This window comes from Vanessa cardui, chromosome 12 (genome assembly GCF_905220365.1).
Source record: "Vanessa cardui chromosome 12, ilVanCard2.1, whole genome shotgun sequence".
NCBI lineage: Eukaryota > Metazoa > Arthropoda > Insecta > Lepidoptera > Nymphalidae > Vanessa > Vanessa cardui.
Genome location: NC_061134.1, coordinates 10,513,060 through 10,529,358, shown reverse-complemented (window position 1 = coordinate 10,529,358; position 16,299 = coordinate 10,513,060). Strand labels below are relative to the sequence as shown.

At 29.8% G+C, this 16,299-nt stretch overlaps 1 protein-coding gene across 7 annotated transcripts in view; it reads right to left on the bottom strand.

Moving 5' to 3' along the window:
• The window catches only part of LOC124534345 (POU domain, class 6, transcription factor 2), a 151,610-nt gene that overhangs the window by 120,021 nt on the left and 15,290 nt on the right, over positions 1–16,299 (bottom strand). For 5 of the 7 annotated variants that reach the window (XM_047110125.1, XM_047110132.1, XM_047110129.1 and 2 more), the window contains exon 3: positions 8,339–8,359. The exons of the other annotated variants lie outside the window; for them this stretch is intronic. The gene's annotated coding sequence lies outside the window, so the exon portion shown is untranslated. The remainder of the gene's footprint in view (positions 1–8,338; positions 8,360–16,299) is intronic. 7 annotated transcript variants of the gene reach the window in all.

Genomic DNA, 16,299 nt, shown 5'->3' with positions numbered 1-16,299 from the left:
TCTATAACTACAATATCTCGATGAGAAAGTTATAAGTCCAGTATATTATGAATCTCTTAATCCTATTCGCGGTATTACGCAGTGCTTGCAAGGTATTCAAACAGCTACGGGGAAGTGAAATTGCCTTCAAAGTAAAATGAAAACTTTGACAATAGCTGGAAGCTTTGTTTATAAAAATCGTATTTTATTATTATGGATTAGTGGTACTTAAATTTTGAGTTCCTTATAGTTCGGTAAATATCTCCAATTATTTGCAACAATATAGAAAACTACACTACTTTCTTGCAGAACTACCGATAGTTGACTTGGAAAACTATTCAGAATATCTATAGTACTATCGATAGTATTGTTTTGATCAATACTATCGATACTATCGATATTCAACAGTACTGCACTAATATCTTATTTTAAACAAGGCGTAAGCATGTTCGATATTATTAGCCGTTTTTTAAAAAAGATAGCGGACGAGCTATTGGGCCACAGGATAGCCCTAAGATTTATTAAGTATTCTTTACATCACTTATGTGCTACTGATCTTTAGAAATAAGATGTTATATGGTTATGAAGATGTTATATCTTCAGGTTCAATACAATGACGCACTTAGGTTGTTGCTGGGGCCTCCTTTTTATAGTTCAGTCACACACTTGTAAAAGTAGAGCTTTGTTACAAGAACAAAATGGAAACTGTCCGTAGGACCGTTTAATGTCAAAAGGTAATATACGACATCTGTACTTATATTATAAATGCGAAAGTAACTCTACCCATTACTATGTCATGATCGGTCGTTTCGGCTATTCAGTGGTTTGGACCACTGAATCGTATTTGGTTAAATTTAGTATGAATTAAGTTTGACCCCCTATGACAGTCATAGGACATTTTTTTATTAAGTAATTCCAAAAACGTGAAGTTATGTGCGACAACTGGTCGAATATAATTAAGAATCAGTCGTGTTGTTTGTAACATAATAGTTATTGTTGTAGCCTAAGTTACTCCTTATTACATCAGCCATGTGCCAGTGAAAATCCCATCAAAATCGGTTAAGCCGGAACAAATAGATAAATATACAGATTAACAAAGATAATTATTTTATATATTTTAATATTACAAACAAACACTCCTATTTTATTTTATGTATACATAACAATAGGGACACGCATCCAAATAGTGTGTCTCTCACTGTAAATTGATTTCCAACATCTTACGCGGCAAATGTGCACGAGCTCTTAGACAATAGCATTTCACATCTTGTAACTGCATTGTTGAAAATGATTAAATTAAGGAATCCTCTATCAACGAGACTAGACTTTATTAGGGTTCCTCGGATCACATTGTTATAGAAAACGAGTTCCGTACTTATATTATCCATCTTCATTATTGGTTAAAAAAATCGGTGACATCTAGACAATATACAATTTGAGTGTATAGTACTAGTCGTCGCCCGCGGTTTTGTTCGCGTTTTAGGGTGTTGTTTATCATGTGTCAGCCAAAAAAGTAACCTATATCCTTACTTCAGAGTTCAAGTTTACTTCATACCAAATTTCATCAAATTCGGTTTAATGGTTTCGATGTGAAAGCGACAGACAGAGTTACATTCATATTTATAAAATTAATATAGATTTGTGTATTGAATAAATTATTGATGTGGAAATCAAACCAGCCTGTATATAGTACGTAGTCATATTTCATAAAACGTGCCAGTATTCTAACTTCAGTTTTATGGCATACCGAATGCGGATTGAACTCGTAACAGCCTCGTATAGGTATCAAACAAACGGAATAACGACGATCCATTAGTAAGGATCGCTGAATACTTAGCCGAGATTATTTTAACAGTATACCCTTTTCGCTTAATGCTTTTTTCTGTTCCGACTCGAATATCATTTGTCGAAGCTTTAACGAATGCCTCTCTACAAAAGTAAGCGGACAAATTGCTTCTAAAACAACAAAAGCCGACCGGAAAAATTCACAATCGTACCGAATCATTAATCTCAGAAACAAATGGAAATCGGCCGACATCTGCTATACTGCTCGAAAAAAAATATGCCCGCCATAGTCGACAGTTGTCACGTTATTCTCGACGGGATTAATTAGAAATGCGATTAAAAGCAAACAAAACAGGGAATGGTGAACTTAAATTAATGAAAAATTACCACCCTCCGCGAGCACTCGTCAACTCTTTTTTTTTTAACGGGGTCGCTCCCGCGCATTAAGCGGCTTTAATTTGAATTCGAAATTAGAATTACGCGCGCTTTATAATTATTGTTTTTTTTTTCGGCCAGCGACGGCTGATGTCTAATTCTAAAAACAGTTGATTATACAGCCATTATGTGTTTTTAATGCTATATATTTATGCGGCTTCCACGAATTTCAAATCATCAAAAGTCGAATGTATTATAAACGACTTCAATGTTTAATGACGGGTTTATTCATGTTAAATGTACGCTTTTAATGTTCTTACTAACATTATGTTATAAGTGCGTTAAATTTCATCCTTATCATATCAAATATTACTTTGTGAAAGAGACTTTGTATGTATAAAACCTTTTTTCATTTGTAAAATTCGATAAAACGCACACATTAAATAACTCTTACTGCTGTTTATTTTTTCTAATGCTGGCTGTATAGTAAATATATACCTAAACAGGCATCATAAAAAAAACATAATGACGCACACGCACGATTTTACCGCGCAATTTAAATTTAGAACAATGCCGTTCGGAAATAATAAGTGATCGGGACACCCGAAGGGCAATGATGAGTGCTTTTGTACGTCGAGTGCGACGAGGGCTCTCTACGTACGCGCTTCGAGGAATCCAGAGAGATTTTTTTTTTAATTTTATATTTTTTCAGCGCAGTGACAATGTTTCGTAAAAAGTTTCAATTATTAATAAGGTTTAAATGAAGTGCGTTTTAATGTGAATCAATTAGTCTTCAATTATAAATACGTTTTGTATTATTTCCGAACGTAGAGGGCTACTTTATTTGAGATGCAATTACAATTAATAAGTATGGAAAACGTCACTGTTGTAATGTAATTTTATTTTTTTAAATTCATAATTTTTAATACATTCCACTTGCAGTGCAATTCCTTTGAAGGTTTTTATCTGCTTTGGGTGGAGGTAAAAAAAAAGGAAAAATTGCAGATATCAATTTTTGTTACATATGCCAAATTCCATATACAGTAATTATAGTGTCTTATATAGTTTGTATTTTATACTGTTTCTTTACATGGTAACATTATATAAATGTCACATAGAGGCTAATCAGATTTTTATCCTTCGATATTTAAACTAATTCATTGTCTTGAGGGGTTTTGTTTTTAAGAATAGCAGTATTACTATGTGTATACTTAAAATAATGAGTTATTGGTATAACAGATTTCAAAAAGTTGTTTCTATATCTTATATACTAAATATCATAACACCATAAGATAAACAGTCTTTGACAATAATAAAATGTCATCAAAATATAATTAAAATAAAAAAAACCTCATAACAATTTTAAAATAGGAATTAATATAACTACAAAAAAAGAAATCGTATATGAGAAAGAGAGAGAACGGCAGTCTAGAGAGGATAATAACGGTTTTTCCTTACGTAGCAATTTGTCAGTTGACTTTACTGTAATTCATGTAATAATATTATTTAAAAACATTCGATGAAAATTAAAAATATTTCTTAATAAAAATCGCTGATCATATCAAGGACTATTTTAATTGACTTTTATTATATTAATTATCTGTTCCATATTTAATTAAAGAAAGAATACAAAAATTCAGATAAATAAAACTCAAAACATATTCACCGCTGCCGATTGAAAAAAAAAAAACTATCAGTGTAATAACGCAACTGTCAAAGTATTTGGATGGTAACTTGTTCGATTACATTAGATACTTCCAAGAGATAACGTGTAAAGCTGCGTCTCCACAAAAGGAAAAACGCTAACTTTTCAGTATCGTGTAATCACGCTTTATTCAAAACCCGTAACATTCATAACTGATAAGTGGACGTTATAAAACACGATAAATAACGCGTCATTTCTTTCTATCTTTGTCTATATCACTAATGAGTAAAAAGGACAAAACGATGTCCTTTGTTCATCTATTATCATAACAAACATCACTGTCACGTTCCTTTGAACTGTTTTAATAATAGTAATATAATAATAGTTTTGTAGCTGAAACAAAAGTTTATTACTGTAACATCAGGAGAACTAAATCGTAATGAAGGAAACGCGGTGTAAAATGTCCTAATGCGTGATTTATGACCGTATTACACGTTGCAATGGCACGTTCACGGAGCGGACAGCGTGTGTGTAGGGTAGGACTTACTCCGCGGGCTAACTAAACATTATAAACATACTGTTTTAAAAATGCTAATACAATTACTACAAACACTTGTACTATTGTTTTTGACGTAAAGATTTTCGACTGTCAATTCTGCAAATAGATCTATTCACAAATAAAGGAAAACTATCTAGATTTATATATTTTTTAATAAAATAAATTTATACTTATTTAAATTTAACTTGTATTTATTTTGCTGACGTTACTTTTAATTGTTTCACGCACACACACGTATTTTAAGCACGAACGTCACACATACTAATGCAGAACGATAATAATAATTTAAAATGGTGGGGCGCGTCTTGTGGGCCGATCTATACACACTATTGTATAAAATAAGTCTGCGATTAAGTAAAAATAAGTAAAATTTATTGTTGATTAAAGTTTTTTCATCAAATCTACAAACAGAATTGCAACTTTTTTTAAAGATTCAATATAGTTACAGAGTTATCCTTAGTTAAACTTTCGTTTTTTATTTATAGCAAATTTTCGTATATTCTTTTACATATGCTGAGTTTAATTTTAATTTTAATATCAGAGGCATATATGTATCTAATGTTACATTGATTATATATACATATTATTTTTATTACTTAAATTTTAGTTTAGTACATAATTTATCTATTATATACCTATACAGATTGATTGAGTGTGCTTATCATTTTATTTTTAGAGTTCGATTGAAGAATATTCTTTTAGTGGTGAATAACCCCTGCATATATATAAACCTACGTAGTTATATTTATTATAATTTATTGACACTTTTAGTTTTTAATGGTACTCGTGTTATAACAAAAATCTATATTATCTCGGTCCATAATTATGGCAACACCTTAATTATATCCGACTCACATAAACTAATTAACTATTTTACGAGTGTATGTAAAACAGCCTTCCTAAGCTGCTGTGTTATAGCTGTTTTATTGATGTGAACGTGCCGCGGCGCTACGAAGGTGAAAAATGTGTTCTTTAATGTATCTGTGAAGATTAATTTATTTAAATAACTGTTTGACTCATATACAGCCGTAATGAATATGATATGAATACGTCAAGGACTCTCTTTCTTTATGATTTATTGTACACCACATTGAGAAAACCATATACCATATGGTTCCAGCCTAAATAAAAGAGGTGTACAATTTTGACTATCTTATACAAATTGCGATTTTTTACAAGCGATCAACGGTTTAGGGTAGGAGAGCTCATAGAATATTCTCATCTATTTTATATTATCTAGCACCACCAACCCGCATTGGAACAGCGTGGTGGATTGTGTTCCAAACCTTTTCAAAAGGGAGAGGAGGCCTTTAGCCCAGCAGTAGGAATTTACAGGCTGTTGTTGTTTGTTGTTGTATCTATGTCATATATACATGTTCAAACATGACTAATGAGGGTGTCAGCAGATTGTGCAGCTACCCAACAAGTTATACGAGGTTTAAGAGTAACATTTAATCTGAATACTTTTGTTTCAAAAGTGATGATGAAATTAAAATGTCAATTTTGACATTTCCAAGTGTTGCCAGATAAGTCGTCAAATTGTAAGAGTATTTGTACCCACTAAAACCTCCTGCGAATGAAGATGTATGTGCACGCTTACCCTACTTTATGACAGATTAATGCTGCTAATATTCTAAGACAAAGATATAATGAAATAAGTGTAATACAAAGCCGTATGACAGTTTCGAAGTCACACACAACGACAAACTGTTTCGTATATACTGACAGATTACTGTTTTACACGAAACTATTCAACCAACATTCACACGCATCAACAAAAGTATCGTTTAATTATCGCATCGACTTAAATCGTTAAACTGTTTCATACGGGACAATTATGAAACTTATTTACTAGTGTACAATTTTCACGAACTGTTACCGAAATCCCCGCATTCCGCTCCATCACAAACGCGCTTTAAACACAAAATTAACCCCGCGAACATTTACAAATATCGGTCAATTAACCGGCGAGTGAGATAACAATTGAAATCGGTTTCACTTTCATCGAGGCCCGGTTAACGCGCTAAATATAATAATAGATCAGTAGATACATCAATGGTCCACCGTGTGTACTCTTTATTTTCGTTGCATAATAGCCTCTATCCTGACGCAGTAAGGGCCATGTTTTCGATTGTCTGTCCCGCCACTTTCAATTTCCGAACGTTGAAACAGATTAAATAAATGTTCGTATAGTCTGTTGACGCGCGCTTTGACCACATGTTTTGTTACGGAATACTTACTGGTTTTAATAAATAATAGACTAAAAGCACGCTTTGAATTGTTCAGATTCATCGGAATTGTTTGTTTTATATCATTGTTGAGTTTAATTTTAATTGTTTTATTTAAAAATGTTCGCTTACTTTAAAAACGCATTTGTATGATCGCTCTAAATAAAGTACTAATATAGTTTCGGATTGTTATGAATGGCGATAAAGATCAATATCGATTGCGAATGTTGTACCAAAAAGATGAAAGAAGTAAGAAGTATCATGGCTGATATTAAAAAAATTTAATAAGACTTTAAAGTTAACAAATCGCAAAGTCTATTTAAGCACTTTCGAATTTCGATGTTGTAGCATAAAGTTAAATGTCACTTTGATACTGATTCGGTATGTAAGTTTTACCAAGAACATCGTCGAAAAACATATAGCTATATAGTTCGTCTTTTTCTAAGATAATATGTACAGCAAGTTAAGTATGTTACAATGAACACAATACATTGAAACGAGAAAAAAATGTTTTGTCTAATAATCCAATTATCTGTATCGTTTATTAATTAATAAAGATAAGTGAATATATGTTGTATTGTTTTTTGTATAAATTAAAGAAAATTATAAATTATTAAAACATCATATAAAATAACATAAATAGGTAGCAACAAGAAGCTCGAGCCTATTATACAATATAAATGTAATAAAATATACACAATTTCCAATTTAAGAAACGCTCATAATACAATTACAGATAATAAATAAAAATGAATATTCTTAAACGCAGCCACGAACAGAATCACACATAAAACCGAATTAACGTTCTACATTTACACGTTGCATTGAGCATTATTATTTGAAACAATAACGTAATTAATGTTCACAATAAAGCGGCGACTCAAACGATACGAAAGCATTCGTGCTCCTCACTACCATCGAAAAGATTTTACGATTTATTCCACTTACATCTGTACATACACTACGTGTACAATCATAAAAATTGCTCATCCATAAACGTTCCCTATAATAATATGATTTTAAAACCTATCGTTCGATAATCAACTTTATATATATAGTTTAGAGTTCATTTTTATTTAACGAATTAACGATTCATTAGTGATTTGAATGAAAGGGTTGGCAAATCCAACTTCTATTGTTAATAGTCACGCGTCAATGTATTAAATATAATTATGCGTTATTATATTACGTATAGAAATTATTATTATTGGTACTACTTGAATGTGAATAAGACTAAATCGTTCGACAAAGCTTTATTTCAAAGGATTAGACTTGAATGATATATTGAATTCATTTTTGATAGTAAAAAAAGATTAATGGTTTAAATAGCGTAAAGATTCTTTTCGGTTCTGTAGAATCTACATCCAATTCTAATGACTTTAGATTCAACCGGTCTTATTGTATTTCGATTCAAAAGTGTTCCTATTTGTAACTACTTAAACAAAGTATGTATTGATGTTTTAAATATACAATATATAGATTTCATTACATATAATTTATCAAACATAGTAAAAATATTAGTAAGAAAACGTTTAAGGAATAATTTTAAAAACAAATGAGTATCACTTAATTAAAAAAAAAACTGTTTATAAATGCTTATTAAATTTAAGCTATAGGACACATTGATTTTGATTAATTAAATAGATTTGCGCATTCACGTTCTTATTCTTACATATCCATTATTATGTGTTTCATCACAATCGGTTCAGTAATTTCTAGAGCACGTGTCTGCGTCCAGCTGATTAGTAATAAAAAAAAGAATCTTACTCTTATCCCATCGGTGGTAACCTGACAACAAAAAATATTATATAGTTCTGACTTTAAAGATTTTTCTTTTTTTAATTTTGCAATACATAAAATTTTATAAGAATAAATAAAAACAATATATCGATATTCGATATAACCAATAGATAACAAGATTCGTAATCAATAAGGTGTGCATAATTTTTTTTTTAATTTTATAGGATGAAAGGTTTTTCATATATTTTTTTTTAAATTCGTATGTGAGAGTCCAGAGCTATAATTTATTATCTTCGTAAGTATAATCGGATAAAGATATAATTTTCCTAATTACCATTAATACTTGACTGCTTTTTTTAATTGACTAAGCGAATTGGTACTTAATAATAATCAAAGAACCAATATTAATCTCGAAATGTAAGTACTACGAAACGACTTATTCCTTAATACAATTATATTTACCATAAAAAGGCGCGAAGAACGGACATCTTGTTATTTCAATTCTAATTATATTTAATGTGGTTGTTATTTTTTTGAGTTTTAATGCGCGCCCGCTATAAAAAGATAATCACAAAAATAATTGAAACGAAATAATAAAGGGAGTAAGAAAGGGGGGGTGGGGTGGCGATTAATGACAGGGGGAGGCGCGGGATAGTCAGCGCATTACGACCTAAATAATCAACATAATTACACTTTTTACCCCGGTTTCCCCTTAACTCTCTAAGTGCTAGTAGAAAGAAGCTATTCATTCACATTGGTTTTTTTAAATGACAGTTTTATTTGATGTCGTTTTTAAAAGCAGACGCACATTGGAGATTTACACGTTTCAGTTTTCAAAATTATTGTAATTTGCTTAGCTTACAAAATTATGACGTACCTACATATTGCATAATTTATTTGCACAAAGTGTTAGTAAGATATTAAATACCTCATTATATTGATGTTCCGGAAAAAATAATAATATCGATATGTATTAACTTATTCAGAAAATATTCTAAGTTGTTTAAAAAGTTATTTAATAAACATTATACAAACATAGTTTAACACAAGTGTATTTTACGTTTATTAATTCAAGTAATTCCAAAAGACTAAAATAACAATATTCAGTTATAAAGATTGATATAAAAATTATTATTAATATTCATGACTCAATATATTAGTATTTATAAATAGTAATATAAAATATTGCAACTATTCTTATAGCGACACGTATTATTTATTATTATATTATTTGTATTATTATAGTATTTATAAATCGAATTAATAATTATAAATCATAAATTCCCAATAGATAGGGATTAACCCACACGACCGCGTTAAATTAGCGTTATCAATACTATGTTTTCCGTGTTACACGTTAGCGCCAAACGTACAAGAAATAAACGTCAGCGGCACGATTTTTTTATTATTTTTTTTTTATTGCAAGATGTTATAGGACAAAAAAATACTGCCAAAAATCATAAGTCACATAAACAATACGGAAGTGAAAGATATTAAACATAATGAAAGTTTAATAGTTTTTATTTGATTAGTGATAAGAATATTAATATATAAGAATAATAATATAACCATTTTGATTTAAAATTTACTGTAATGAAATAAAGTTTGAACGAAAACAATTGGTATTATATTGCGTTAAGATTTAATAAATAAAGCGACAAAGCAAGAAAATCGTTTATAATGAGAGTTTAACGGATTTACAGTAAATTAAAAAAATAATGGGACAATATTTTTTAATCAAACAGTTGTTTTTTTTTTTAATTGACAGTAGATACAGTTAATAATAATGATTTTATTTATTGACAGTGTTAAATTTTTAACACACATAATTCCCAATTCAAATCAATGAATACGTCAAAAACGAGTAAAGAACTGATTTAGTAATCTATTGTGCTTTTTTATTCTATTTTAAATAGATTTGTGCCCACGGTTTTGTTTTAAGCAGAGTTAATTTCAAATAGTTCTTAGTACTATGTTTTTCCTAGTGCATAAGAAGCAAGAAGCATATAGCAAGTTTTTTTTTTTTATTGAGGACCTGTCAAATTCGTATAAAGATTGTGAATATATTAAAATCGTCGACATTGTGCTGTTATTAATCTTCCTTTAATATAAAATATTGCGTCGTTTGATTATTTTTATATCTAGACAGAGTCAAAGCTGAGATGGCATCGAAAAAATAGTGGTCAGCAGTTGGTCACTAAGTATAGTACGACACAACTTAGATTTCGCATCGGCAAATACAATAAAACCGATTACTGCCGATTTAAACAACCAAGACGCTATAGATTCTCGAGTCAGTTAGACCCAAGAAAGCAAGTGCATGTAAATCGACGTATCTGATTGGCGAATATATTAGGTTATATGATATTACAAGTTCTTACGTTTGTGTAAAGATCATATTCACATAAGGAATGAATATTGATAATTTGGTATAGCGTACTTAATTCGGATGTAATCGGTTTCACGAATTTTGCCGATGCTACATCTAAGTTGTGTCGTACTATACACACACAATAGTAAAGAATGACATTGGACGATGGTCAACCGTAGCTGCCACGCACACTAAAATAAAATCAGTTCGTGTATTATATTTTAAAGTGCAACACTATATCTAAAATATATAAATAGATGTTAATATATATTGCTGAGAGATTTATAAAGAAGTATACTGACCGTGAAAATTTGCATGTAGTTTTATACTATCATATTCATATTAGACAGGGAGAATATATACACATATATATACCTATACCTGTTTCTTATTTATGACGCTAATATTTTTCTTATATTTATTTAATAAGTGACTATATCAATATTTTTGAAAAATACTACTTTTATTACAGGTTTTTTTTAAATTGATTTTAATTTATTATAAGTTTATATGATATACAATGAATTTTGTATGGAGTTATGCTTAAAACATTTATAATATTCTATATTAAGAAGAAATTATGAAGCCGAAGAATTGGTATATAATTAGAGATAATGAGACGCCATTCAAGTGTCCGTCTGCGTCCTGAAGAGAACGATGAGAGATAGCTTGGAGCGTATAAATTTTACATATACAATTTTAATTATATTTTTTTATGGTATAGGTTGGCGGACGAGGCCACCTGATGGTAAGTGGTCACCAAGCAAATAGTAAATATTCCTTACATCGTCAATGTGCCACCCAACTTGGGAACAAAGATGTTATGTCCCTTGTGCCTGTAGTTACACTGGCTCACTCACCCTTCAAACCGGAACACAACAATACTGATTACTGTTATTTGGCGGTAGAATAACTGATTAGTCGGTGGTACTTACCCAGACGGGCTTGCACCAATGCTTATTACCAAGTATAATAATTTATGATAATAATAGATAAAAATATATATTAAAATCAGTCATATCATAAGCACAGTCAAGTCCTGATTATAAGGTTCTCATAGGAATATTTCGATTGTAAAATAAAATTATTTTTAATTAATAATTTTACGATCGTTTTTCACACAGTGTAAATAAAAATCGATTACAAATCCACGCCCCTTATTATCGGCCTCAGTTTAGATTAATCCTGTTACTTTTTTGTAACACATTTAAATTCTTTCAAAAGACGGGATGTTTAGTGAAATAACTGTTAAAACATGTTTTAGTGTAAAAAAAGATGTGTTTTTGACAACTATTCTTTCCTTTCGTGCTACTAGGTCAAATCAACAGAAAAACTTACTCGATATTGTTACAGATTATAATTATTAAATAATTATTTTATTTGAATAAATAATTATGTATGATTTCAGAGGTATGTTTAAAAAAAATTGACAGTTTTGCAGTCGCAGCCCTGGTCTAAAAGTGTCGTGATTTGTCAATACAGTGAACTTTAACAAATCAGACGATTGCTTTATATTTTAGCTCAAAGCCTACGCTAATTTATGCTATTTGTTATCGATATTAAGGAATTTCAGTTTATTCCTTTGTCCCTTGAATAAAATTGTAAATATTATATGTCTATTTGATGATAAAACAAAAGTCACATGAATTTGTGACCGACTTAGCAAAAGTAAAAACAATAATAAGTGTATTATTTATAAAATCTCTAACAAAAACAAACATTTACCCCCAAAAACTTTGTAAAAAAAATTAATATGATTTTATAATAAAAAATATTGAATTAAAAATATGAAACCTTCTTGTTAAAAACTTCGTAGCTCCACGTCCGTCTCCGACTGACTAAGACAGACCCAAAATGAATGGGTTTAATTCAGTTAAATTTTATATTAAGAGCCTGTATAATTTATAACTTCTACAATAATTGTATTTGGAGCTTAGGCTTATTTATTGGAGTTTGTATTAGAATATAATTGCCTTATTTCAATGCTTTAATCAATTTAAGGTTATGAATAGCTTTCATAATATTCGTTAATAATTGTTTTATATAAGATCAATTAACACTCGTAACAAAATTATTATTATTACGAAATTATAATTATTATTTTTTTCTAATATTGGAAAACGTCACATTACTCTTATCCCAAAATTAGTAGCTAAAGCACTTGTGTTATGGGAAATCAGAAGTAACGACGGTACCACAAACACCCAGACCCAAGACAACATAGAAAACTAATTAATTTTCTACATCGACTCGGCGGGGAATCGAACCCAGGACCTCGGAGTGGCGTACCCATGAAAACCGGTGTACACACTACTCGGCCACGGAGGTCGTCAAAATAAACACAACATAATATTATAAATCTGTTCGTATATATTTTACGCCCTACTACATTTTTTTATTGAAAAACTAAAAACGTCATATAATATTTTATATACAAATTAAAACAGCTTTTTATAATCATTTGTTGTGTTATCTTAGTTAGTAAGTTAGTACCTGTAATCTTTCAGAAATCAATTCGTAAATCATTCGCAAAATGTTGATAACAGATTCACGGTGATTTGATATTTATAAGACAAATATTTTAAATAATATGAATATACTGTGAATGAATATACGACCGTGTTCTGTGGTGAGTTTCGATTTCTTTATCGAATCTACTTCTATTATTTTTACCAAGACAACATAGCTTATAGTTTACATCAGGCTTGACATAAAACCTTCTCATCTCGACATATACACAGATATTCAATATAGTTTATTTACTAAAGTTTACAATTATGCCTAAGTTTGACAGTTCCACGACTCTACCAAAGGGATATACCCAGAGGATCCTGAAATATATACGAACTTTGTATTATTAAAGAAACGCTCTATAAAATATATGTTAGACAAATATTATAATATTTTTTAAATATTAAATATTATCGATGTATCTATTTATTTTAAATTATTTATATGTACACAAAATAACCTTTACAAATGATCCTTGAAGAGATTTGAAGCATGTCCGAGAAGGAAAATACAAATAAGAGGCAGACATGTATAATTATAATGACACATACGTATATAATATATATATACTGAGATATGTATTATGTACTATATATACATATATGTATAGTATACTTAATTCAGTTTACTTTGCAAAAGCGAATCAAACAATTATCTAGCTCATTTCATATAATATTTAGTTATTTATTTATCTAATAACTCATAATCAGTTTGAAAGTAGACACAATACTACGAAGTTCAGATTAATAATAATAATAATTTAAATCCCGAACGAGACACGAAAATGAGCTCTATTTCATATTAAATAAGATACTATTTGTTTCGTCACGTTTACCAGTGTACACTCACCAAAACTAATTTTGATATCTTTAGATTCGCTCGTGAAACTTATAAATACAATTATAATACATCGCTGTCTTAGTTCAGGAGTTTTTTATTCATTCTTTACTTAAGACGCATTGTAATTCGTGCTTAATGCTTTAAGACGCCATCGTCGCTTCGATAGTACAAGCCCGAGTCTTAACAAAAAAGCGTTACAAACGCAAACGAACGCCAACTTCTAATTAAAATGATTAACTTAATGGTTAAAGTCATTAGCGATTTTAATTTCAAATTGCATGTTTTTTTCATGTCCAAAATTACAACTCTTAAACAGTTTTACGTTTGGAAACATTTATTAAGGTTCATTTAGTATGGAAAATATTATTTAATGTTAATGAAATTGCAAAAGTATAAAATTAATATTAAAACGAAATTAATTTCCGCCTTTTTCTTGTTATTATTTTGTTGGAAAATTTCAAAGAGGTCGACGTTACGCTCTTTTCTAAAATTATATGATGGTAAAGGTTGAAGCACATTAATAACAAAACAGCATGCTATACCTTACTCCAACCACTTTATTGGAGACATTTATATTAATCATTCTGGCAACATTTCATTTGACATAAAAAAAAATTAAATAATTTCCAATTAATACTAATATTGATATGGCTGTTACAGCAATGTATATATTATGATGCTTTATAATGTATTAGGCTCGATAAAATGATACTTTGTACGAGTTCATTTGACGTTTAAAAAAAAAAAAAACAAATAGTTGCAAAGTGCATTACTGAAAGTTTCCCGCCATATTTAAAGTCACTTTGAATTGTCTGTGGCAGAGTAATAGAAATATATTGTTTCAGCCAAACTACAAACTTTCGTTTATATTTAAGTTCATTAAACTAGAATTCGATACATTAATAAATTAAGACAAATAACGTAAATTTGTATAAGTAACAAATCTGCGAAATGTTAAGTTTTTATTAATTTAATATTTAAAAACAAATTAAATAATGTAATTTTTCTGACGTGTCAGTTTTGGCAAATGAGAATATTTTATATTTTATTAATAAATATTTTTTTTTATTCTTAAATGATTACTTATAAAAAGCACAATTACTTCTTATATATAAAAATTAAAATGATTTACTTTTAGGGTAGGGCTCAAGCTCATTCCAATATGCCACACCATTTCTGCAGTTAGATAATTGTGGAACAATTTATTCGACATATAAGTTTCTTCGTGATGTTTTTTAATCTGTATGAACGTATTCTATCCACGGTGCCACTGATATTTTAACATTTCTATCGCTATTTGTATTTCGTTTTAATAAGACTATTCTCTTTCAAACAATACCTTTTTTACTTCAAGCGCTTAATACAATATAGAACACTTAGTTACCTTTGATTATCATTACAACGATCTCGACTCAACAACTTCCTCAGCTTAGTAAGATTTAAATAGACTATAAAAGCAATTCGAAATAATTTTACAAGATTATTTATTGTATTCAATTATATTGTGTAGCACTTGGCTTTTAGAATTGACTTGGTAAAACTTTCTGTAGACTTTCTTGAATGCTGAGTCACTAATTACAGATACAAAGGATATCGTAGATCGGGTTGTCAGCACATATATGTTTATTTATGAAATAGTCTACCTGATGGTAAGTGTTACCACATGTAATAGTCAATGGCACTTTATCAAATATTAACCCTTACCATAGCCAATGGATTACCAATCTTGGGAACTAAAAGGTTATGTCATTTGTGTCTGCAGTTATACTGGCTCACTCAGAACACTCCACCGAGTACTACTGTTTGGCGGTAGCATATCTGATGTGTGGTTTGCCAGAAGGGATAGCTCAAAGCCCAGTGAACTATATTGTATTTTAGTACTTGCGGGCAGTCGCGGCTTTGCACGGGCTGACTTACGTTTTTTTTTTTAAATATATTTTTACCTTTTATTTATATTTTTTGGTTGCTTTATTTCTGACCCGTTTAACAATTCACGTTCCATTTCAAATTATTTACAAAAAAAAACCTTAATAAATTATATACCTAAACCTTCTTTACGAATCCGTTTGTCTATTAGTAAAAATCGCGTGCAAATTCGTTCAGTAGTTTTAGAGTTTATCACGATCAAACAGACAAATAGATGCGGTCGGGGTTCTTAGTTTTATAATATGTAGTGATGAGTATTTTATGTTTCTTACAGTTCCAGTATCTATGGGCGTCGGTGACCATCATCAAGCTCATTTAGTCGTCTGCCTTCCTAAAATAT